Source organism: Protopterus annectens, chromosome 3.part1, assembly GCF_019279795.1.
Source record: "Protopterus annectens isolate FY-2018-M chromosome 3.part1, PAN1.0, whole genome shotgun sequence".
Lineage (NCBI taxonomy): Eukaryota > Metazoa > Chordata > Ceratodontiformes > Protopteridae > Protopterus > Protopterus annectens.
In genome coordinates, this window is record NC_056732.1 from 1,616,517,810 (window position 1) to 1,616,545,309 (window position 27,500).

At 40.5% G+C, this 27,500-nt stretch overlaps 1 protein-coding gene across 3 annotated transcripts in view; it reads right to left on the reverse strand.

Moving 5' to 3' along the window:
• CALCR (calcitonin receptor) overlaps positions 1–27,500 on the reverse strand; it is a 2,888,559-nt gene that overhangs the window by 2,248,785 nt on the left and 612,274 nt on the right. For all 3 annotated transcript variants that reach the window (XM_044067646.1, XM_044067647.1, XM_044067645.1), the window contains exon 2: positions 25,082–25,169. The gene's annotated coding sequence lies outside the window, so the exon portion shown is untranslated. The remainder of the gene's footprint in view (positions 1–25,081; positions 25,170–27,500) is intronic.

Sequence of the window (27,500 nt, forward strand, 5' to 3'; positions counted from 1 at the left end):
CATTTACTGAAGGAACCAGAGAAGAAAAGCTCTTTTTGTAGATGCAGTACTTCCCATATCTCATACTTCCATTTTCAATACCCCCCACACTAATGTCACTCCATGTACGGAAAAAAAAAAACACTCTAACAAAAGGGTTGATACATCCAACTCTGATGACTCTCTACTGATAAATTTTACATATCAAGATATTTTTTAAAGGAAGTTAATGACTAACTTCTAAGGGTGAAATTACATGATCAACATAAAAGGTTCCATTCAAAGTACCTGCCATTTTTATTTTATTATAGATTTTTTGTTTTACTATTAAGTTTAGTGATCTGCTGTAAGCTCTCCAGCCACAAGCCGCCATGTGAAACTAGGTCAGTCATGTATTTATAGAAAAAGCTGCAGTCAAGAATAAGCAACCTATAAGATCAGAATATAATTAAATTTCCAGAAGTCTTTGTGAACAATTCAGATTTTTCATCCTTATGATTTTTCTACATAGCTTCAGGTGACTCGCTCAAAGGTTACTGCGAACAGTGTTATAGTCAATATTGTGTCAAGTCAGAGAGGTATAAAGTGGTATAATGATCGCCCTGGAATGTTTAGATGTGCATTTGAGAATTAGATGTGCTATTACATTTCTAACTTTGAAAGACACATACTGGTTAATTTGTAAATTGCTGCCTACTCTTGTACCTGGATTTTTAAAGATGATGTTTTATTATGACTTGAACAGATATTTTCCAATCAAAAGGTCTATCTAGTTTGACAAGTCTTACGGCATTACATTTATTCATACGATAATCAAGGCCATTTTGAGTGTTTCAGGTATAAATTTTTTGACAACCATCTTAGGGGAACTCAGTATTGTTTAATAACTTAAATTACAGTTTTCCACATACTTGGTTAAACAGAACAGATTTTTAACATTTATACCCGAGAAGAAGTCGGAAAAGATGTAATCTCAAAATAGGGTCCTGGGAGAACATTGCCTCTATTCCCTATTGATATGGACAGGTAGCATTTAACCTTACTTACGGCATCCTGTTTTATAAAGTGAACCGCATACATAATGACATTTTAGGCATTTCATTTTTAATTACTATCTTATGTGGAACAGTGCTAAGTGCCTTAATAGAGGTCACAGGAAGCAACATCCACTGCCAGTCTGTTATCAACTGCTGCTGATACCTTATCAAGGCAAATCAAGAGATTTATAAACTAAACCCACAGTATTCTACAATGAAAAGAAGCAGGGCCATTGTGCCTCTTCTGATAAGTTGTATTATGTTTTTTGTCATGCGTTTAATGAAGCACTCATCAGACTCCTTAGACTAAAATTGTTTGGGTATTATATGATTTCTGCCTTTTGTATCCTTTGTCAGCTAGTGAGACAACAGCCTGGTATGATAAATCTGAGTACATTAGGAATATTTTTACATATAAACATTATAAGAATGAGTTTGGCACAATGGTTATGGTCCTCACCTTACAAACACAGAGCCAAGGGTTTGATTCCAAAATGGCCCTTCAGGGCAATTAACCCAATACTGACTTATGAGCCCTATAATATGACTGACATAATCTTAATGAGATGTTCTTTCATTCCCCAATGGAAGCAACAAGATATCTTTCTTGATACATAGGTAATCCTAGCTTTAACTTCAAATGGGGCAAATGTGGCCACATCAGCAGTTATATAAGGAATGTAACTCCTTCTGTATTTAGCACTCTGAAATGTTATTGCTTATTGTGATGTTTATAAGAAAGGTTTTTGCTACTACACTCACTTTGTCCTGAAGCTTGATAATTGTTGATGATACCTTATAATCATAATTGTTTCCCTAAATTTTGATGTGTTTAAAGAATGACTTGTTACTTAAAGAATTTGAAATAATGTTCAGTTTAGTACTTAGATATAGAAGATTTAAAAAGACAGGTGATTCATTTTATTTTGATAATCTAGATTTGATTTGATTTGGTAGCATGCATCTTTTCTCTATTGCATATTTTATTACTTCAGAGATTGTATAAGCTTTTCTTTCATTAATTTATTTACTGACTTATTATACATATTTATTTCTTACCAGCATGCTTTCACAAATGGAGAAGTTAATAATGTCATAGAATTCATTGATGCTTCCAGTACATCTGCGATATTGTGTGTGTGGTGGTACTGAGGACAATGCCCCATTCTGGTTTTGAAGACATATATTTGAATTCATCATAGATTCCAAACTGCGGTGGTGGTGCGGTAGCGCTGTCGCCTCACAGTAAGATGTTGTCCTGTTTGATTCTCAGCTAGACCGTCTTCTGTCTGGAGACATGCATGAAAGGGCGTACCTTTGTTGAAGGTTGTTTATCAGGGCTGGCAATTCGGCATGTAAAAATCTACTGCCAATCATTAGCGGACCGGAGTTCCCCTGTGGCGACCCCTAACCGGGAAAAGCCGAAAGACGCAACAACAACAACAACATAGATTCCAATGGTATACAATGGAAATGGTGATTTATTTCTGAATGAGTTTGAGTATACTCTTACACTAAATACATTAGCATCATGACCTGTGCTAATTAAGACATCAGTTTGGAGGACAAAAATTTTATGTTTGTCACTACGATATTTAACATATTGCGTGGATATCTAGACTTTTTATTTTTGTGTGTTTTGATTTAGTTAATTAATAACTGAGTACATTTATTTGATGTTGTAAGCTATCTGTTGCTGTTCAGATTGTTAAAATCTCTCATAAGCACTGCATTTTAATTGACTTTTTTTAATCCTGGTGATTAATCAGGACATCCTTTTGCTCTGTACAGAACACAGATGGTGTGTGTCAAGTACCTATAATTTTAATAACTAATACTATTGGCTTTTTTTTCTTTGTGTATGAGTAGTTTCATGTCGTGAGATGTGCTTATGTTTTGTTGCTGTACTGAGACTACAACAAATGGCCTTTCAGATCTGCAACAGTGAAAGCCGATTCACGCTTATACATTTTTAGAGTTGTAAAGCAGGTTTCATTAATGGTATGATTATCAACATCTTCCAAGTACTAAACCATATCGAAATCAGACAGATAGATAGATAAAGAGATTGACAGAGAGATAAAAAAGTAGATAAATGGACAGGGATAGATAGATAGATAGATAGATAGATAGATAGATAGATAGATAGATAGATAGAGAGATAGATAGATGATAGAGAGATAGATAGATAGATGATAGAGAGATAGATAGAGAGATAGATAGATAGATCTACATAGATAGATAGATAGCAGATAGAGAGAGTGAGAGACAGAGATAGACACAGATATAGATATTGGGAGAAAGAGATAGAGACAGATCAAAAGAGAAAAAAAGGGAGAGATAGATGGATAGATAGAAAGGGAGAGATAGGTATAGATAAATACAGAGATGGAGAGATACAGAGATATAGATATCAATGGATGAATATGAAATTGTCTAAAAAGAACACTATAGGGAAGGAAAATGTCCTGTTTAACAGTTGTACTCCCTGGAAAGACAAGAAATGTCTACAGGCTACAAAACATTTTTGGCTGGTTGCATACCTTTCTCTCCAGGCTGACAGTCACTGCTTTCTCTTTGTGTGAGAAAATGGTATCTACTGAGTGACAATATTTGCTCTTAGTCTACAGCCATTATAAGAAGTTATGGGACAGTTTCACTAAGCAGATGGGCTTCCACATATTTAAATGGCAGGATGTTTTATTATCCCTCTGTAACCTCTTGTATATTTAATACATCGTAAGTCTTTTTAAAGGCTATGTCCTTCCTTGTTATGCCTTGCTGGCATTACTCTGCCATGCATATGTTTGCAAAGTTCAGTGACATATGCATCTGCTTCATGCAAAGTGGAGTGCTTCTAGGGCTGTTAAGTCACTGAGTCTGCATTATGGGCTTGTGAGTCTAGCCTAGCAGAGTTCTTATTTATCCACATAAGCTGTTACTTTGGACTGTTTCTGCTGCTAGGATATGCTGATTGTATACATCTAATTTGTTGCCTGCCTTGCTTGGATTACTTTTGAATACTTAGTAATGCTGTACAATTATATATTTTCTATTATTATTTTTTGTTTTGTTAAGATGAGTTTAAGTTCACTACTTCTACTACTATTGTCTGATCTGATTAATATATAGTGATGAACTAGAAATATATGGACTGAAAATCTTCCACACAGAGAAGATGTTCTTCGTGTTTCACTGTTGCAGTCATTACATTTGGGGGTAATCTGCTGGCACGTTGCCCTCAGTTGGCCTGAATAACAAAGTCTTGGGTCCTGCATCGGTTGCTGTCTCCTCTTCCATGACGTCAAGTCATCAGAGGTATAAAACATGCAGCCGATGCCATTCTAATCAGTCTTTCTTGCCATGCGGTGAATGAAGCAGAAGCAGTTCGCAAGTGCCGGTCGGCCGACTCCTGAAATTTTCATTTTCGAATTTCAGAACCGAAGTCTTTAAACTAAAGCTAAGTAACCCATTGGGAAAACTTTTTCTTGCTCCTTACCGATGTTAGTAAAAGTTAATAATTGCATTACTTGTGGGAAGCAAACACCTCATAAGGATTTTCATTTCTACTGTATTCCTTGCCTAGGCCCTGATCACAATGTGCCTTGCTGTCGGTTTTGTGCTAAATTTAACCAACGCACTACTAAGCGTCAGTATATTTTTGCTTCTAAATATTTTGGTTCAAGATTTAACTACCTTGAAATGTTGTTGGTTAGCAATCTGACTACCGGAGTTCACAAAAAATACAAGGAAAAAGACAGAGACAGACCGTCGAGGTCCAACACCGACGACGAAGCTTCTCCTAAGCCAGTTGCCGGTTCGCCGGTACTCAGTGAGGTGCTTTTGCAGCCCCTGATACCCGCTACTTTTGAGTCGCAGGCCTCTACCAAGACCCATTCTGAGTCCGGTATGCCCCAGGATTCGTAAAGTATTGAACCCGTGGATGTCTCTCCCTTGGATGGGTCTGGAGCTGCTGAGCAGGCACCGGCTTCTGAGGTTGTTTTTAGGCCTCAACATTTTTATATTAAATTGATGCCATCAAAAAAAACAAGGTCAAAATCGACTTCTATGTCTAAAAAACTGACGCATGAGCCATATGCTCAGGCCCCATGCCTAAAAAACAAATGATCAAACATGGCTGAGGATTTAATTACCTTGATCAGAGGTTCCAACCCCCCACACACACACACACACACACAAACACGCTAAGAGGCCTAGGCAAGGCACTGATTATGAATCTTCAGATCAGGTTTCCATTTTGTCTGATTCCTCTTCTGATCAGGAATTTTCTATTCTACCTTATGAGGATTCTGATGCGGAGGAATCCATCCTATCTGCATCTCCTCCTGAGGATTACTCTTTTGGAGAGACTTTGCATACCTTAAGGGAACATTTTAACTGGGAGAGTCAGGACTTCTCTGAATCAAAAAAGAGGCTTAGGGATTTTCTTCTTCTTCCTCAGCATAGGCCTTTGGCAATACCTCCTGTATTAGACATTGTTGATGATGTGTTCTTGGAATAAAGCATGGCTCCTGATTCCCTGCCTCCGGCTCCTAGTAAGCCAGACAGATATTACAGGGTTCCTGATTACCACAAATTTCTTTTCAAAAATCCTGCTGCTGATCCTGAGACTATTTCTCAGGGTCCCAAGGGTGTTAAGGCTTCTACAGCCAAAAATCCTACCCCTTCTGATAGAGATTCCAGGGCACTGGATAGTTGGGGTAAGAAGGTTTATACGTCTGCAACCTTGGCAATCAGGGCTTTAAACTGCCAGTTTCATATGCTTAAATATCAACAGCATGTTATGGGCTTATTGAAACAGAAAATGATGTTGATTTCTGATTGCGTGGAAAATAAAGAGTTACAGGATTTATTGCATTCAGCAGAAAAGGTTGGAAAGCATACTTTGCAATGTGGTTTTGATTCCTTGGAAACCTCTCGCAGGGCCGCTGTAACTGGATCTGTGATAAGAAGGCATGCCTGGCTCAAGGAGCAAAATCTGCCTGATCATGTTAAAGCTAAATTGTTGGATGCCCCTTTACAGCATGATAGTCTGTTTGGTAATAAGGCAGAAGAGGTTTTAAAGAAAATGGAAGACAAAGCTAAATCTATGCAAACTGCAAAAGATTTCTTGCAAGTGCAGCCACCAAGGTTCAGTAGGCACTGGCTTACTAAGAATTGGTCCTTTCCTGTGTCCAACAGAGCCACTCAGGGCAAACCCAGGTGCTCCAAAGGCTCCAGATATCAATCACAGGGATCTTACAGGTCAAAGCAATGGGGTGCCTCCACCTCCAAATCTGGAGGTAACAAAGCACAACCCTACAGTAAGCAGTCTCAATGACTTTCCTCTACCATCTCCAAGCACTTATATTTTGGCAGCCCCCTTGGGGGGAAGACTAGCACTTCATGCTCAAAATTAGCAGTTAATTACCCAAGACAAGTGGGTATTAAACATAGTAACCCAGGGGTACAGATTTCATTTCCACACTTTGCCAATTCCAAACGGATGGCCAGATCTGCCACAAAACCAGTGAGCAGAGGTCCAGAAACAAGTCATGTCCCTCATGGATATGAGGGCTATTCAACCGGTACCAGAAAAGGATAAAGGACAAGGATTTTATTCAAGACTTTTCCTGGTACCCAGAAAAGACAAAGCATGGTGTCCAGTACTGGATTTATCAATTATGAACACGTTCCTGGACATTCCAAAATTCAAAATGCTGACTTTACAACAGCTACTGCCTATGCTAGGCAAGAATGCCTGGTTGGTAACTCTAGACTTAAAAGAGGCATACCTGCATATCCCAATAAGGGAATCTTGCAGAAGATACCTCCGCTTCAAAGCAGGCTTTTTGCATTACCAATTCTCTGCACTGCCCTTTGTCTTATCTACTGCGCCCAGGGTCTTAACAAAGTGCCTGGCACCAGTAATTGTATTCTTCAGACAAAGAAACATTCAAATTTATCCTTATCTGGACGATTGTCTCATTTAGGCAGAGGACAAGGACACTCTTCTTCAACATCTGGCATTTGTAAAAAGGCTTCTAGCATGCCTAGGATTCACCATAAATGAAAAGAAATCACAAGTGGTACCCTCTCAAATAATTACATTCTTGGGTGCAAGCTTGAATACAACTGCCCAGATGGCTTACCTCACACCAGACAAACAAATGCAATTGACAACATACTTCAAACAAATGGCAACAAAAAAACAGTTATCTGCAAGTCAAATTCTGCAGGCATTGGGGTTCATGGCATCCTGCATTCTAATTCCATATGCGAGACTGCATATGAGGAAACTTCACTGGTACCTAAAAAGCTTATGGAATCAACATTGTCACAGCCTGGAAACATTCCCTGCCTGCAACAGGAGTTTCTTTGATGGGCAGAGACATGTCACCAAAACAAGGGGCTGTCATTTACTCTACCCCCTGCCACCCAAACCCTAACTACAGACAAATCAGACTATGCTTGGGGGGCCCACCTGGCAGAGAGATGCATTCAGGGCAAATGGAGCCCAAACCAAATGCATCTACATATCAACCAGAAAAAATGCTAGCTGTGCAGAATGCTCTGACAGCCTTCAAGGACTTACTTCATCCAGGACAACTACTGATAAAGACAGACAACACCACAGTTATGTGGTACATAAACAAGCAGGGAGGTACCCATTCCTACCCCCTTTGCAGACTAGCCATGGCCTTGTGGAACACAGCCTTGACTTACCAAATACATCTTCAAGCTCAATTCCTGCCAGGAAAGCAAAATACTCTGGCAGACAATCTAAGCAGAAATCTTATGGACCCAGACAAATGGAAACAGGATCCACAAATCTTCAGCATGTTAACACAGAAATGGGGAAGCCCAGACATAGATCTATTTGCCTCATCCCAAAACTATCAGTTGGATAAATTCTGCACAAGAACTCATCACAAAAAAGCATGGGAAGTGGATGCTCTACCCTTCAGCTGGAAAAACCTATCAGTCTATGCCTTTCCCCCATTGCTTCTACTCTCCAAGGTCTTACTAAAAGTCAGACAGGAAAAAACAAAAATGATTCTAATTGCTCTGGACTGGCCTCGCCAACACTGGTACTCACTTCTAAGGAATATGTCACACCTTCCTCTGTGGTACTTGCCTCAAACACCTCACCTATTGTCTCAGCAGAGTTATCAAATTCTGCACACTCGGCTCCAAACTCTGAATCTTGCAACATGGTTAATCAACTAATTTTACCAACCACATCTCTCAGTAAACCTGTGATGGACGTCATTTTGGAAGCCAGAAGGCCTAGTACTAGAAAATTTTATGCTGATAAATGGAAGAGATTCTGTGCTTGGAACCAAGCACAAGGAATAGACCCAGCAAAGCCCAATATTCCTCAGATTTTACAATACTTTACTGAGATGTTTGACAAAGGACTATCTTTTTCTTCAATAAAAATCCATGCCTCTGCCATCTCAGCTCATTTCAACACACAGCCTCCCCTCTTTTCTCATCCCCTGCTAAAACAGTACCTTAGAGGGGCCAAAAATGTAAGGCCTCCCAGGAGAGCACCAACTCCTGCATGGGACCTCAATTTTGTGCTGGAAAAACTCACCCTGCCTCCTTTTGAACCAGCAGCTACTGTGGATATAAAATTTCTTTCTTGGAAGACAGCTTTTCTTTTGGCAGTCACTTCAGCTAGAAGAGTTTCAACTACAGGCTCTTATGGTAGTGGAGCCTTTCATTATTTTTTACCCGGACAGGGTGGCTCTCAGGACCAATCCTTCTTTTACGCCTAAGGTAGTATCCAGTGTGGCTTTCAACCAGACTATTCACCTGCCAACCTTTTTCCCAAATTCACAGAACAAGGGGGAGCGGATTCTGCATTCATTGGATATACACAGACAACTAAGATTCTACTTAAACAGGACAAAATCTCTAAGAAAGTCTGAGCAACTACTGGTAGCATTTGCTGCAGGATCAGAGAGGAAGGCTATATCAAAGCAGACTATTTCTAAATGGATAAGCCATTTCGTTAGTTTCTGCTACTTGCACCATGGTAATCCTGTGCCCAAGGGGATCAGATCCCATTCCACCAGGGCTGCCTCTACTTCAGCAGCTTTTCTCAGAGGGGTCCCTACCAGAGATATTCTAGAAGCTGCTACTTGGAGCTCAGTTCATACATTCACAAAGCATTATCATTTACCTCTCTTCTCTAAATCCAGGGCAGGCTTTGCCACTGCAGTCCTGCAGGTCCTTATAGTTGCTCCTAATGCTGTTTAGTTCCATCCTCCCATCCATAGCTTCGGGATTCTACCCAAATGTAATGACTGCAACAGTGAAACACGAAGAACATAGTACATTCATGTACACTTACCATAAATGTAGATGTTCGAGTGTATTCACTGTTGCAGTCTGGATTACCCACCCACCAGCCCCCTTTCTATACCTTTTCTTTCCTTCACTATACTCAGAAGCCTTTGTGGTGTATTTGCTTTTAGTTGAAGGTAAATTTTATGTTTCTAAAGTGCATTTATATATTTACAGTTTATATATATCTATTTTTGCTCCCCATTTGGGGGGGCACCTGACATCTGGGGCAAGAAAAACTGATTAAAATGATGTTGGCTGCATGTTTTATACCCCTGATGACCTGACGTCATGGAAGAGGAGACAGCAACAGACGCATGACCCAGGACTTTGTTATTCAGGCCAATGGAGGGCAACCTGCCAACAGATTACCCCCAAATGTGATGACTGCAACAGTGAATACACTCGAAAATCTACATTTATGGTAAATGTACACAACTGTACTTTTCTTACACTGTTTTGTTTTTGGACCCACTACACTTTAGTGGGTTGTTTTGAGACTTCAGGGATACCGCGGAGATTACTTGTTTTTTGATATTGGTAAGATGAATACACCTACAGATACTATGCTCTACATTAACATTTTTTTTATGCTACAGCTACACTGGTACAATGCATCATGAATGGCAGCATTACTGTTAGCCTAATATGTATAATAATTGTCATATGCCCTTTTGTTGGTTCACTGTAATGTCTAAATCCTAATGCTTCAGGCAGTCCCATTTCTTGTACAAAGTTAATTGCTATACATATCTAGTTTGGATACCAGAAATCCCCACTTCTTGCATTTCTTCAGTGGTTTGATTATTTTAATATGTTTGAAAGTCAGGGTATAGTTTTAGGCGATTTTTTACTTTTTTTCTTTTGACACTGGCTCTAAATGGTCTGTGTGTTTATGCTAAGCAAACATCAGTGGGTTTAAATACCCTGTCAAAAGAATCAAAATCAAGAAGCTAAAAGCTTGATGCCTGATATCTCATGAAATGCATGTCTCAACATGTCAGCATGGTAAGCTGGCCAAACATGGACATAAAGTTGTTGCCTCTTGTTCACAGCTCACAGGAGCAAAAAGAAATGGAGAGATTTTAATTACTAAGTCAGCAGACATTGAAATGACTGTGAACTCTTTGTCAGACAGGTCTGCTAGAAATGCATATTGAAGGAGTATTTTAGTTTTTCACATTGAATAATAACAACATATTTAAAGAATTTCAAAGGATGAGCTGAAGGGAATATAACTTGAGGATGTTTATTTCACCACTTTAGTATCAGTGTCAGACATAAGGGCAAAGCTTATAACTTAACTCACGGCAAAGTCAAATTGTATTAATTCAGCTCCCTTTTCAAAAGCTGTGGCGAAGGATAAACATGACCTATCAAAAATGTTTTTACTGCTCTCCTGAAACTAAAGTCATATTTACTTTTAACCTTGATCATACACTTATTATGTAACTTACAGGATTACCTCTGATATTATCAAATTGTTCTCCAACTGCATTGAAGCTCACAAATAAAGAACAGATACCAGCTTCCTATACAGTTGACTATACTGGATTGTCTTAAAATAGTGTAAGTCCATAAACATATACCAAATAGGAGGAAATAAACTTTTAATATAACTGTAGTAAATAATACCTCAATTAGAACTTCTGGGATGCATTAAAGTACCATTTGCATGGTCATCTTAAGAAACTGGCTCTACTTGACAGAGGCACTGACTAAGGTTGGGTGGCACGATGCCAGGGTAATCCTATGGGCTAGGCTTGTAAAGCCTCCAGGCCATTAGCCTAGTACACACCTATGAACTTATGAACCTATGAACAGGGTACTGGTATAGAAAAGCAATTACAGAATAAAAAGATCACACAAGTGATGACATACTATTTAGTCTGAACTCAGGAAGAATCTGTCAGCTCAGACAGAATTTATTGCTATTCTTGTGAAACACTTCTGTGGCAATATTTGTTACTGTCACGCAAAACTATAATGAATTTACCATTTAGGCTATAGGTAAATACTGTAATAAACTCGGCTTTGGCCATAAAGCAATTATGTGCTGACAGAATTCTTAATGGTTAGAAGGAGAACCTGCATCCATTCCATAATCATCACCCAGAGGGTATATGAAAGCCTAGATAATGATCCAAATCATAGAATTAGGCACTTGTTAATGCCAGTATATTTTCCATACTTTGCTGAGGAAGATAAGAAGTTCCAGTACTTAGAACGTGTAAAAACACAACAAATGATAAGGCACAGGATAAAGCACATGGATGGATCACTCTTTCAGACTCAGACTCAGTTTTTAAAGGTATGAGGCATATTCTACCATCTTAGAAGCATCTTATGAACTCTATTGTCCAAGAGCATCTTGTGAACTCTGTTTTCCAAACATTTGGTAAACAGCATCATGAGTAGGTTTTCTGTAGACCCCTATCATTGTTAAATGTGGAACACACAATCTTTACAGATGTTTGGATGTAGCTGTTTCCCGAATCCTAACTTTATACGTGACTCAGCATTGGAACTTGAGCATTAAATTTTAAATTCCTTTTACATAAAAATTGACATGTTTGCAGGTAAGAGATCACTAGTGTAGTTAAGATCCAGTCCTTTCTTGGTGTAGTATGTGAAGCACATTTTTTAACATAGAACAAATGTTCCAGTGATATGTCAGACTAGCTCTATCACACAGACTCAGAATTTATGAGCTTAACTGTATGGTCTCTATGAAGGCATCTGTTAGCACTTTTTTTAGTTTACATCAAACTGATTTGATTATTAGTTTAGTATTATAGATTCCTAGGTAAATAAAATAACTAAATCTGAACCAGGCAAACTGCTATTTGGTTGTTATTCATGGTTTGTTTTGTTCTTGATTTATAGGTAAATGCTAGGCTAATTACATTAAAGGTCCATGTTAAGCTTAGCCAATAACAGATTCAGTGCAAATTTCTCCCCCCCCCCCCCCCCCCACCACCTACAGGGCCTATCACCATTCCAGGGGATTGTGTAAGACCAATTATTACTGATACCTTGGTTAACAAGGCTCTATCTAAGGCTAAAAACACTGCCTCCATGGGACCAGATGATGTCCCAGGCTGTGTCATACGCGAGCTCCAAAAGGAATTAACCCCGCATCTTAATACCCTGTTCAGTCTCAGCTTCTCCACAGGATATGTGCCCAGAGAATGGCGCACGGCAACGGTGGTCCCACTACACAAGGGTGGGGCTACAACTGACCCTGGGAGCTACCGACCAATAAGCCTGACCAGTCTGATCTGTAAGGCTATGGAGCAAATCATTATGGAACTCATAAATGGAGAGATTGGGAACCTCCAGTCGCTGGACCCCACACAGTTCAGCTTCGTCAAGGGCAGATCATGCCTCCTGAACCTGGTGGATTTCTTTGAGACAGTTACTCAAGCTATAGATAAGGGAAAGGAGGTACACATGGCTTACCTTGACCTTGCTAAAGCATTTGACACCATTCCCCATTCGGGTATTACTGATAAGCTCACCAGCCTGGGCATAAACCCTTACGTCACAAGATGGATTGCAAACTGGCTCTCAGACAGATCCCATAAAGTAAGAGTAGCGGGATCTATATCCGAATCCAGACCAGTAACTAGTGGTGTGCCTCAGGGCTCTGTCCTGGGGCCCCTCCTGTTTGGCATATACTTCTCAGAAGTACAGGCAAGCATGGAAGGGCTGTGGCTGACTAAGTTTGCAGACGACTTCAAACTGGGTGCTATAATAGTGTCTCTGGCCAACATGGAGATCCTCCAGAAGGGCCTAAATGAGACTGATGCATGGTGTCAAAGCCATGGTCTGAAGCTAAATGCAAAAAAATGCATAGTAATCCCCTTTAAAAAAACAGAGTACCCGCAAACTACAACATAGGAGGTAATCCCCTGAAATCTGAACAAGAAATAAGGGATCTAGGGACCCAAGTAGATAGCCAGCTTTCCTTTGATAATCATGTTGCCATAGAGGTTAGAAAATCTTTCTATGTGACCCATCTGATCATGAAAGGGTTTGCATCAAAATCTAAGGATGTAATAGGGCCCCTCTACTCTTCCCTCATTAGACCCATTATTGAGTACAATGCACCAATTGGAATGTACCTGGCTAGACATCTCAAGCAGCTGGAGAGACCACAGAGGTACCTAACCAAGAGAATTACTGGCCTCAAACAGTTGCCCTATGCAGCATGATTGAAAAAGCTAAGACTGTTCTCTGTTGCATACCGCTTTCTCAGAGGCGATCTCTGTTTAATGCACAGAGCCATGTCCAACCCAGAATTGTTGAACATGTTCCATCTTAGCAAAACCAAATCTACTCGAGCTACACGCTCTAGGGATATAAACCTCAACACAACAATGAATAGAACATGCTGGAGGGATAGATTCCCTACGCAGAGACTTCCCTTACTATGGAACAGGGTCCCGATCTACATAAGGCAGAGCCCCTCACTATCACTCTTCAAGAGGAACCTTGATGAGTGGATGGGTAACAGAAAGTTCACACCAGGGATCACACCAACAGCACTAATAGATAGGGGCCAAGGATACTAGCTGCTAGTACAAGGGTCTAGGGAACTACTAAAGGGGCAGTGAATACCACACAACATGGCTGGGCTAATATATGCCTTTGGGCAGATATCTCAGTACCAACCTACGAACCTGTGGTAAGAATTAAACCCTGTACCTTGTGACTTTGAGGTGAAGACCTTAACCATTATTTCAAACCTATCCAACATTTTTTTCTTTCTTTTTCCTTTTATTAAACATGATGTTATAATTGTCTTCTAAAAATCCATCATCCTAGCTCTGTTGAAGGCCACAGACCAGTTGTGAGCCTTTTCTCCTTAACAGCAATCTTAAATATAAATGAATAGATGTTATAATGTCTACAAAAATATGACTTATCTGAAAAATGCTGCTTCCACACAAAATACAAAATGCAAACATCTACCTCTTCCTAACCTCTCACATTTTCACCAACAAGGTAACAGACATGCTAAATGAAGCCATCATTTTGTACCCAAGAAGAACATTTGAACGTTCAGAAAAATGTGCAAGACAAGACAGGGTAACATATCTCCTAAATGGTTACAATGTGTCAGGCATTCTTTAAACTAACAATTTCACCAGACTTTTTGTGAGATTAAGAATCTTTCCTCTTACATATTTTATTCCTAAACCTCATAAAGACAAACATAATGAGGTATTTTGGGCAATGACCTAGATTATACGTTGTGATATTATTGTAATGTACGCCTTTGTGAGAGATAATTTATAGGACCATAGGATCCTAGGATCACAGGATTATACTACACTAATGGCCTTAGGATCCTTACAAGTCTAGCCAAGTTCCACCCTTGTTACCAAAAGTGTCTGTTTCTAGCAGACAGTTAAATCATCACCTGATGCCACTGTCCATGTGGGACAAAGATGGAACCCCTGGGATGAATTTCTGGTCACCCATCCGATCATCCAAATTACACTTAAACAGGATCAATGAGGCGCTTTTTATGAAATGGAAGTTTGTTCCAAAGAAGAGACAACCTCTCTCAGATAAACCTGTCTTTCCAGCAAGTTCTGTTGATGTCACATATCAGATTAAGGTCCTTAGAGTAAGTGACCCATGTGCCATTTGACTTGCGAATGTGCAACATTTCCATTTTATCAGGGTCAGAGATTGCAGTATATGAAAAGGCATAGGTCACCTCTGAGTAGTCTGTATGACACAGAGTAAAGTGACAGTGATTTCATTCTCACTTCACAGGATAGATGCTCAGGATCCTAGATTTTCCTTGTAGGGAACCTTTGTGGTCTCTCCAATGTTGCAGGTGCTTGCAAAGGTACACAGCAAAGGGGGCATTGTACTCTATTATTGGCCTGCTAAGGGAAAAGTATGGGGGTAGTAATAACCTTTTTTTTTCTAGAGGTGATGCCTTTACTTATAAGATGAGCAATATAAAATGTTCTTCTAGCCACTGTGGAAACATGGTGATCAAAGGCAAGGTTGCTGTCAACCTCTATACCCAGATCTCTCATTACGGAATGTGTGCTTAGGTATTGCTGTTTATGTGGTAGTTTGCGGGTATATTACCTTTGCTGAAGGGGATGATAATGCATTTTTTTGCATTGAGTTTAAGACCATGACTTTGGCAGGTCTAGCTTTAAAGCTCGATGTTTCAAAACTTTGAATTTCTTATGGTCAAGACCATATAATCGAAGTTTTGAAACTTTGAATTGTCTAAATGGAGATTGCTGTATAGCACAGAATGGGAAAGCTACACTTTTCCTCACTGTAGTGTGATCTCAGAGTTGATATATTTAATTAGCAGGGCGGGGGCTTGGCCCCCTGCAAGAACTTAAACATTTTTTTAACTTCTAGCTTATGGTCTTGACCATAAGAAATTCAAAGTTTTTAAATTCTGAGCTTTAAAAGTAGACCCGACATTGGTACCAGTCATTAGATTGTCTAAATCCTTCCTGCAGGACATTTACATAATTTGGGGACATAATGACTACTCCCAGTTTACAGATGTCAACAAACTTTGCCAGCCACAGGCCTTTGGTTTTTGCCTGTACTTCAGAAAAGTAGATACCGAACAGTATGGGTAGTAGAACCAATCCCTGTGGAACACAGCTGGTTACTGGTAGGCTGAAGGAGATCGAGTCCCCTATTCTTACCGAATAAGTTCTATCAGTGTGCCAGTTTGCAATCCACCAGACAATATATGGATTGGTACCCAGCTGAGTTAGTTTATCAGCGATGCCTGAGTGGGGGATTATGTCAAAGACCTTTGCTAAGTCAAGGTAGCCTATATGTAAAGATTTGCCCATGTCAAAGGCTTTGGTGACTGTCTTATAGGTTCATACATTCATAGGAGTGTGCTACGCTAATGGCCCTGGAACATTTACAAGCTTAGCCCATAGGATTACCCTGGCATAGTGCCTCCCGAACTTAGTTCTCAGTGCTTCTGTTGAGTAGAGCCACTGGAGTGATCCCTGGGGTGAATCTCTTGAAGAGGGCCAGTGAGGTGCTCTGTTTGACATGTATGGGAAGTCTGTTCCATAGTATGAGCAGTCTCTGGGTTATGAACCTGTCTCTCCAGCATGTTCTGTTGATTGCGGTAATGAGGTAGAGGTCTCTGGAGGGATCCCCTACACAATGCCGACATTCCAGAATGCCGACAACCATATAGCCGACACCATATGATCGACATTCAGAATGCCGACATTGTAAGAAGTCCACAGAAAAGGAAAATAAAATTTCCTTTAAACTGCTAGCAGGGGGGCTATTTCCCCCCTGCCCCCCACCCCCCATAACTTTAATATACCAACTCCATGATCGCACTACAGTGCAGAAATTGAAATCTTTCCATTCCACACTATAGTGAGATGACAGTTCCACATTGTCAGCAGTCCGAATGTCGATCATATGGTGTCAGCCATATGGCTGTCGGCATTTTGGAATGTCAGCACACTGAAGGGGACCCCTCTGGAGCATGTGGTGTGCAGGGATTGGGATTTCTTTAGCTGTAGCATTTCTAACAGAGCTGGGTCAGACATGGCTTTGAAGTCAAGCAGAGATTGCTTGTAAGTAGGTGATATGAGACAAAGAATAGCTGGAGTTTTCTGAGTCTGTCAATATAGGACAAGTGTTTAAGGCCTAGAATCCTCTTTGTGAGGTACTTTTGCAGCCTCTCCAGTTGTTGCAGGTGTCTAGTGAGGTACATGCCAAATAGGACATTATACTTGTTGATTGGCCTAATGAGGGAAGAGAAGAGGGAGACAATGACCTCTTTCTTTCTGGATGCAAAATCCTCAGTATGAGATGTACCACATAGAAGGACTTTATGACCACAGTGGCAATGTGGTGGTCAAAAGAGAGGTTGCTGTCAAACTGTGACCCAAATCTCTTATAAAGCCTTCTGTCTTCAGTGGGCTACCATCGATGAGGTAATTCATGGGAATTGGGTTTTTCCCAAAGTTGATGACGACACACTTTTTGGCATTGAGCTTAAGACCTTGGTTCTGACACCAGTCGTTGGTCTCAGTGAGGCCTTTCGGTAGAATGTCAACATCACTTGGGCAGTTAATAATAGCTCCCAACTTGCAATTGTCTGTGAACTTTGTCAGCTGGAGTCTCTTTGTGTTGACTTGAACTTCAGAAAAGTCGATACTAAACAGGAGAGGACACAGGACTGAACCTTGTGGGACTCCACTCGTGATTGGCTGGCAGTCTGACTTGGAGTTAGCTATTTTAACACTGTGGGTTTTATCTGTGAGCCAGTTTGCAACCCACCTAGTGATATATGGGTTGATGCTCAGCTTAGTGAGTTTTTCTATAACTCCTGAGAGGGGGAATGGTATCAAAGGCCTTGGCCAGATCAAGTTAGGCTGTATGAACCATTTTGCCTTCATCCACAGCTCTGGTGACTGACTTAAAGAAGTCGACTAGGTTGAGCAGGCAAGATCTAATCTTCACAAAACCAAACTGTGTGGGATCCAGAGTTTGGAGATTCTCTATATCCTTGTTTATTAGGTCCATAATGATGCATTCCATAGCTTTGCATATCAGACTCATCAGGCTAATGGGGCGATAGTTCCCAGGGTCTGTAATTACTCCTCCTTTGTGGAGAGGGATGACTATTTAGTTATTATTTTATTTTATTTTATTTTTGTGAACCGGGAGGGTCCGACTGGACACAGGTCCATTTTCAGCGGAGGCCCGGGGAGAAAAGCTCCATGTTACAATATTAGATTAGTGCAATACAAAGGAACTTACAACATATAAAGTAGGACAAAGGAACATTAGTAGTAGAGTGTACTATGAGTACAGGAATGGAGAGATTAACCCCATTTTTTTTTCTTCATATCGACAAAAACATTAATAAATTTACATTCACAATACATTTCTGCTTTAGTATAACTGGGCAGTATGTAAATGCTCATAGTGGCATAACTACAATATAAGTATAGGTAGGATGAGAGTAAGAGGAACTATTTTAGATATTATATGAATCTTAGATACAGGTTAGAGCAGTTTTCAGGTAAGGAATATAGTACCAGACAGAACCAGTGTTGGTATGATTTCAGCTGTTAGATTGATGTTATGTTTGGATGAGTATGCAAGGATATCAGCAGAGGTAAGTAAGGGAAGTGTTATAGTGTAATAGTATCCTTGTAACTGAGTATAGTTATTGCTACCCTGGGGTGTAGCAAGAGCAGAGCCAATTGTTAGAATAGTAGGATTTCAGGAGGTGTTTGAACTGGGTGCTAGAAGTAGTCCTAGTTATGTTGTTTGGGAGTGAGTTCCAGGTTTGTGCTGTTGTGCAGGCAAAGAGAGATTTACCTGCTTCATTTTTATGTCTTATTACTTGAATGAGATTTTGATTGCTAGATCTCAGGGTTCTAGTGGTGGTGTAGGGTTGAATTAGCTGTTGAACGGCAAGTGTTTTTTCAGGGTTGTAGTAGAGTTTATGTGCAATTTTGGCTTGGTTAAGTCTTAGTAGATGAGGAAGTTCCAGCCACTTGACTTGCATTAGGGAAAGGCAGTGATGGGTTCTATTTGATGAGTCTGTTGCAAATTTGGCAATTTTGTTGTAGCATGATTCCATTTTGTGAAGTTCAGTCTGGTGAAGGTTAGTTAAGATAGGGGAAGCATAAAGAAGGATGGAGAGGAGGTGGCTTCTTGCAATAGTGGCTTTGGTCTGATTAATCATGAACCTTTTATTTCTATATAGGAGACCTAGTTTTTGGTTTACCTTTTTCATGGTTTGTGCTATATGGATATCAAATTTTAGGCGATTATCAATCTCTACTTCTAGTAGTTTGGTGTGGTCGGTTGGTGTGATTTGAGTATTATTTTTGGAGTTTATTGTGAGGCTATGGTTTGAATTGGATGACCTGCCACTATAGCAGTGAGTCATTCAGTAGGGACAAAGCCTGAGGTGAGGCTGTGGTTGAACAGGGCACACAGGTGAGGTGCCAGTTCACTCTGTAGTTCATGTAGAACACAGCCAGGGATATTGTCAGGTCCCATATTCATGGCCTTGGACAATGCTGTTTTAATCTGTGCAGCAGTAATACCGGGTGCCTGGCAATCTACTTGCATTGTGATTAATCCATTGGGGGAAGAGGGGAAAAGTTGGCAACGAATCTGTCAGCCAGCATATTGGCAATATCTGTTGGCTCAGTATAGGAGGTACCATTGTGCAGTAGCTCAGAGCAAATCTGGGTATTGCTATGGAGATTCTTTACATAACTATAGAAGGCCTTGTGGTTGTCTTTACTATTTGCTGCAATCCTGTTTTCATAGCTAGCTTTAGAGGATTTGATGAGGGATCTCAACTTTTTTTGTTGAGGCTGATAAGGGAGTTTTTCCTGTCTTGGGACTTCACCTTATTCCACATCAGTTTCCTCCTTCTGTTGTAGAGTTTTTTATATAGCAAGGAACCACCAGATTGGCTTCCTTTTTTTGGAGGAGAGCATCTTGGTTCCATTGGGTATGGCAAGATCCATCCATTTGTGAATGTGTTCATACAATGCATTGGTGTATGATTTGGCAGTCATGCAACTATTCTCCATTTGCATGGGTGCCAAGAAGTTAGCCACCTCTGTTTTTAGGAGCCCAAAGTTAGTTTTGGAGAAGGTTTTCATGGTGGTTACCTTTGCAGGGGGATGTATTTCCAAGGTGATTAGTTTGTGATCAGATCTAACCAGGGAGGAGTTGACTATTGGTGTAGAGCAATGGTCACCCATGTTAGTAAGGACCAGGTCAAGGATGTTGCTACCTCTAGTGGGGGAAAGAACAAGCTGGTCCAGGCCATTGGAATTAATGAATTTTAGGAAACGTTGGGCAAGTGTATTGGTACATGAGTAGTTTTCCCAGTTAATGGAGAAGTAGTTGAAGTCGCCCAGTATGAGAGTGTTAGGTTGGACCCTAATATTCTCCAGGGTACTTAGAAATGTGTAGTGTGAGTCTTGGGACATGGTTGGGGACCTATAGCAGGCTATGACCTGAATCGCTGTCTTACCCAATGTTAGCTGCACCTGAAGTATCTCTGAGGCATTCTGTTGGGCTAGCAGTCTGGAGTTGTGCACATCCTTTATGAATATGGAAACACCACCACCTTCAGAGCTTCAGTCCAAGTCCTGGGGCCAAACGGTGTGGAATGAGTTATAGCCTGGTAGTGCAGGGGTACTTTCTGCTGCTTTAAGCCAGGTCTCTGTTACAGCACAAATGTCGATGTTCTCCATTTTGAGGAGTGCTTCGAGTTAGTGCATTTTGAGGTTCAGGCTTCTAGCATTGAGCAGAATGACCCTCAGATTGCATTTGTTTGTAGCTGTTATGGTGGTAATTTGGTCATTTCAAGCACCACCTAAAAAAGGCACTATAGGGGTGGCAAGAGCCTTGGCCATTATCCGAAAGCCTAGGGGTGACAGATTCAGGCCATCTCTGGCAAAGCATTGAGGTCTGTCAATCATGTCATACCAGGCAGACAGATACTGGTACCCCTTAGAATGACACCAGAAATTTAGCCAGTTGTTGAAATCAATCATTTTCTGCTTGTACTGTGGTATCATTCTGTGTGATGGTAGGATGCTGCTAGGGTCATACCACCTGGGCTTCATAATCCGAGAGCTCTTCCAGGTCTCTTTTCATGTAGTCGAGAGAGGTATGTCTCAGGTAATTCACACCTACATGTACAATGACAGAGTCATATTTGTACCTGTTGTTTTGGGACCTGAGTGCGTGCGTTATGTGGTGGATCCTGGCACCTGACAGGCAGCTGACTGCTACTTTCTCCTTATTCAACCTAGTGAGTGGAACATCAGTGTGCCTCACTATCAAGTCACCTATGATTAGTGTGTTGGGCATGCTGTTTTGCTTTAGGGGCTTTGGTTGAGTGGCACACTGTTTAGGAGAGTTATGTGTCTCATGATTAGTGTTGTGTTGTGGTGTGGTGGTCAAGTACATTTCTGCCTTGGAGGTTTCTGCTGTTTGGGTAGATTTTTATTGAGAGCCTCCAGGAAGGTGGGTGTGTGGTTTGTGTTTTTAAGTGAAGGCAGTGCTTGTGTGTGTTCTGGAGGGCTATGTGTTCCATGTGGTGTGTGCAAGTGCTGACCTTCTCCTCTTGATTAGCTACTCTGGTCTTGGCTGGAGAGTGCATGGCTTCCAATTTGGATATATAAGTGCATCTCTCACAAGTCTGAGTGTTGGAGGTAAGAAGAGAGGGTTGTCAATGTACATGAGGCAGTTGCTACATTGCCTCAGGATGCCCAAGTTCACCAGGTTAATAGCAAAAAGCACAGGGAACTGACCTTTAGACATGCCTGGAGGGTGGGCATTAATAATAAGTACTGTAACTGTTTCCTTGTAGAACGTTTAGTGCTGATAGCACTTTGTGTGCTACAATAATTGCTACAAGAAGTCTGGCAAAGTGCTAGGCTATTAATCTATTAAAAGTGCAGGACAGGAGAGAGTAGCAGATTTAAGGGGAAAAAAAATTGAAGAGCAGATTTTGGCACCACTCAAAAGCTTACAAACAGTCCTGGATACAGCAAATTTATATCTGGACTAAATTAGTTAAAGGAAAGGCAGGAAAAGAAGTGCAAATGCAGGCTTTTAATCCAGAAAATTGAAAGAGATGGAAAAAACTGCCCAAACGGCCTATAAACTACAGTTTCTGGGCCAGAAACCACTCCTCTTGTGGCAGATGAGTACCTAGTGCTTACCACTCCCACTGATAAGCTACAAGGCTTCCCTTCAAAACAGAAAGGCTTCGGTGGCTTGGAAGTTTACAAACAGTCCTGGATACAGCAAATCTGTATCGGGACTAGACTAGTTACAGGAAAGTCTTGAAGAAATCTATCAAGTTTAGCAGGCATGATCTCACCTTGACAAGCCAAACTGGGTGGGTCAAATATTTGGAGATTTCCTGTATCTTTGTTGATAAGGTACATGATGATTCCCTCCGTGGCCTTGCAGATAAGGCTAGTCAGACTAATGGGCCTATAGTTCCCAGGATCAGTGGAAGTACCTCCTTTGTGCAAGAGAGTAATGGTAGCTGTTTTACATTCTGTTGGGACAAAGCCAATGCTTAGGCTGTGGTTTGAAAGGGTACCCAATAGTGTTGCTAATTCCTGTTTTTACCCATATGGAACACAGCCTGGGGGTGTTATCTGGTCCCATACAGGCTGTGTTTTTGGCCTTGGAGAGGGCATTTAAGACCTGCTTCTGAGAGATACTAGGTGGGGGACAGGGGGTAGAGATGCTTTATGGTATATGTGGCGAGGATGGGGGAGTGAAGTTTTCACTAAATTTGTCAGCCAACAGGTTTGCTATACCCACAGGTTCTGTATATGTAGTACCATTAACGTTAAGTTCAGCTGCTAAAACCTGTTTTTGAGTATGAACATTGAATTTACTAGAGAATCATGTACTTTAGACATTTCTTGTCTTGAGTTCATGAAAGACACCAAAAATGCAATCAATATAATGTCTATCATATGCTTTGTCATACTGCTGAGATTATGGAGGTAAATTAGTCTACCAGATGTTGATGAATGATAAATTAACTCAAAATCCTTTGCTCATCCACTTGGCCATATTATATATGTTCCTGCTTTACACTAGACAGAATTTAGCACTCACTGAATTTCTAGGATGGGGACACAGCAAGAGAAAGCTGCTGTTTATTCTTAGCCTTAATACAGGATACGTACCCAAAGAATGGTGTACGGCAACTGTGGTCCCACTCCACAAAGGCGGTGCTTCTACGGACCCTGGAAATTACCGCCCCATAAGCTTGATGAGCCTTGTCTGCAAAGCTATGGAGAGGATCATAATGGAACTCATAAATAAAGACATTGGGGACCTACAGACACTGGATCCTACCCAATTTGGCTTTGTCAAGGGCAGATCCTGCCTCTTGAACTTGGTCGACTTTTTCGAAACAGTCACTAAGGCCATTGATGAGGGTAAGGCAGTTCACACAGTCTACCTTGACCTAGCAAAAGCATTCGACACAATACCCCACTCGGGCATCATAGAAAAGCTCACCAGCTTAGATGTAAACCCATATGTCACAAGATGGGTTGCAAACTGGCTCAAGGACAGAACACACAGGGTTAGAGTTGCTGGTGCCATGTCAGACTCTAAGCGGTCACGAGCAGTGTCCCACAGGGCTCAGTCCTGGGCCCCTCTTGTTCGGCATTTATTTTTCTGAAGTGCAGGCAAACATAGGGGGGATTGTGGCTGACAAAATTTGCAGATGACTGCAAACTGGGCACCATAATTGACACTCCATCAGACACAGACATCCTCCAGAGAGATCTCATAGAAATGGATAACTGGTGCCAGAGCCATGGCCTTAAGCTAAATGCCAAAAAATGTATAGTCATACCCTTTGGGAAAAACAAGGTAACCCCTAATTACCACATAGGTGGTAATCCATTAAACATGGAAGAAGTTATCAGGGACCTGGGGACCCAAGTTGACAGTAACCTCTCTTTTGACACTCACATTGCCAAAGTGGTTAGGAAGACCTTCTACATTGCCCACCTGATCATGAAGGGATTCACATCCAGATCAGGAGAGGTCATTGTACCCCTGTACTCTTCACTTATCAGACCAATGATTGAGTACAACGCCCCATTCGGAATGTACCTTACCCGACACCTGCAGCAGTTGGAAAGACCCCAAAAGTTCATCACCAAAAGGATAAAGGGGCTCAAACATATGTCATACGATGCCCGACTGAAGAAATTCCAGCTCTATTCAGTCGCATACCGTCTGCTCAGAGGTGATCTGTGCCTGACATACAAGGCCATGTCCAACCCGGAATTAATGGACATGCTCCACCTCAAAAAATCCAAATCCACCAGAGCCACGAGAGCAAGAGACTTAAACCTCAACACGGATATAAATAGGACGTGCTGGAGGGACAGATTCATCACCCAGAGACTCCCTACACTATGGAACAGAATCCCAGTCCATGTGAGGCAGAGCCCCTCACTGACTCTGTTCAAGAGAAATCTTGACGAGTGGATGGGAGATCGTAGGTTTACCCCGGGAATCATCTCTGTATCACTGCTGGACAGAGGCACAGCAAACTAATGGGTATAGTATTCTCATCCTAAGGGGTGGTGAAAGCCACACACACTCTGGCTAGGCTTATAAATGCCCTAGGGCAGATAGCCTAGTATGAACCTATGAACCTATAAAGGGCAATGGATGGGTGGGTATTATCTTTTGTATTACCCTGTTCCATTGCTTGAAGACCATGTTATTGCTTATTAGCTTCTAGACCAAATTCTTTAAGTCTTGGTTTACCTTTCCATTTAGACCACTGATTTTTTCCGATATACTTTTCACTACTCATTTGCTATAGGCTACTCAGGTGAAAACAAACAGTGATTATGTTCACCTTATATTCCAAAGTAGTGTCCTTGGGGACACTCCAATGGATCTCCCTCTTTCTCTGTACAGTTCTTTATTTTTCTAACCTTAATATTGTATTATACCAGCAGAAGCCTCTCAATTAAAAGAAATGGCATTCCAGACTGACATTTCTCCTAGTTACAACCTACCCACACACATTTACACCCCCCAAACACACACAGAATTTCTACTTTGCAAATTGGATACAGTTTCAAATCTCCAAGACGTCTGTAAAAGTTTCTTACCTTTTGTCAGCACTTTTCTGCTATGGAAAATGTGTCTGGTAATTTTTCAATGGGAAACATGGACTGGTGGATGAAATCACGGGCATACCTGTAATAAAAGATCATTTCAAGTCAAGCATTTGGAGGACCATGTTTTGATTAACTTTGAATAATTTTTGTTCAGTTTTCTTTCTTTCTTTATTTATTTATTCTATGCTTTATTTCTACTAAAGTATCTAAATCACATATACTCTTTTTTTCAGGGTCAGTCAAGTTTCATAGAACTTGAACATAAGTTGTGAGTTAAAAATAGTATAAGGCCCATTTTAAAGAATAAATTACCCCCTTTATAGATATGTAATGCTGTTGCTCACTGATGAGATAAATAAATGCCAAAAGAAAAGAAAACAAAATAGTATGCAGTAGTGCATTCCATTCTGTGTAAGACCAGTAGCATTGTGAAAGAAGATGAACAGAAGGGACTCCTCCAGGTGTACCTGCATTTAACTCCTACTGATGCCTCTAGGCGTCAAATATTGCTTATTCATATTTGCATCAATAGTTCTAAAACCATGCTATGTACAAAGTTTTAAAATATTTCATCTGCATTATTATTTGACCTCTGTCTAGTGCAGGTAAATAAATATTAACTATTGTTTTTATGAAATTAATTTATATAGATATAATTTTCACATTTTTCTAAATACCTTAACAACCAAGTAACACACACAGAATTCCTTAGTCTCATATGAAAGCTCTTAGGTAGATGAATAAAATGCTGCTGACAGTGCTACAATCCTTATGTAACTTGTGAGGTTGTTGAGATATTGTAAGTTGTTTACAAAATATTACAAATGTAATAGTTACTGTGTTTACTGTTGTGAAGACTGGAGAAAGATGGGCAAAGGCTGCCAGCCTAGTCAAATAGAATTTGATACATAATTCTATTATTTGTATAAATAAATGTAAAATGCAGGCTTGTGTTCTTAAATGAAAGAAAACTCTGTAAAATGTGAACTTCAAGATTGTTCCAACATTGCCATCTGCTGTAAGGAAAACCAAGCCAAGCATTTCAAATGTTCTTTCAAGTTACAATTATTTAGAAATTGGTGCCGAAGCGGCTGGCTGATCACATTCTTCCTGTTCTCTTAACTTAAGGAATAATTGTTAGAGTATACATGTGAAATGTCTTTTATTGTAGTTTCCTGAGCAGGTGTTAGCTTGCTAAATAATGCAGTTTGTTTGCCTGGGAACATCAGACTATGTGTCAAAATGATGTAATGTGAATACTGGGAAAACCTAAGTGTCAAAATGATGTAATTTGGGAAGGCCTTAGCAGAGCTGTTTGTTAGTGAGTTTAAAAACTATTGTTGAGAGACAGACAGCATTTTGTCTTGGACCATCAACCCCAGCACTGCTTATGCTCTATATAAAGTAGGATTGTAGCACTGTGTTTTCTCTTAAGAATAGCTAAAGATTAGAAAGTTAGATTGTGTTTTTCTTTGACATCAGACCTGTCCCTACTGTATTATTTTAAGTGTCTGTGTGATCTCTGAACTTTTAGATATCTCTGTGGTGTAGTAGTATTGTCTTGTGTTTTTAATTAATTATTATTAAATATATTAAAACCTTTACCTGTGGCTGGTTTGTGAAGAGATAAGTAGGCTCTAGAGTACATTGCATATTTATAGAATTTATTGTAATAAGCCACTCTAATATGCCTTAGACTGAATAGTCACATTACCAATTGGATAACAATATTGCACAGCAATAATTAGACACCCTTTTAAGGGCCTTTGGGTAGCTGATAATTAATTAGCTGGTGGTGGTAGTAATTACTGCCATATAGTCTGGGTAAAGGGGCACAGCTAGAGAATCTGTGTCAGCCTTTCCCAGGAGTGTCTGTGAAGTTGTATAAATACTTATCTCAAAGTGTGAGTGTGTGTCTGCTACCTGGGTAGGGACATGAAGCACTGGTTGGACAGAGAGGGTACTGGAGGTTAGCTTGCCAGCTAGGCTGAGATCTGGACCCTATAGCTGTGACAGTGGGGAGTCTTATTGGGGACCTGGGGAGCAAGGGAGCAACCAGCCCCAGACTGACTGTGATCTATGTGTGTACTTAAGGGAAATTGTACTTTACTGTGTGTATTTGTTACCCATTCCTCTTCTATGAGACGACCTCCCTGGTGTTAGTGGTGAGGATTGAGGCTCCTTGATTACTGGACCAGGGCATGGTCATCACAACTGCGACTTATAAAATTCAGTTTAAGACCTAGAAGCTAAAGTATGCTACCAATATAAAAACAGTTTGCTCTTAAGAGTTTGCCATTTAAACTTCTTTCATAACCCCTATGGTTCCAGAAAGGAGAACATTTGTTTGAAATCTGAGGACATAATTTGATTCTGTCAAAAGGCTTAGGCTCCACCCATTGGAAGTTAC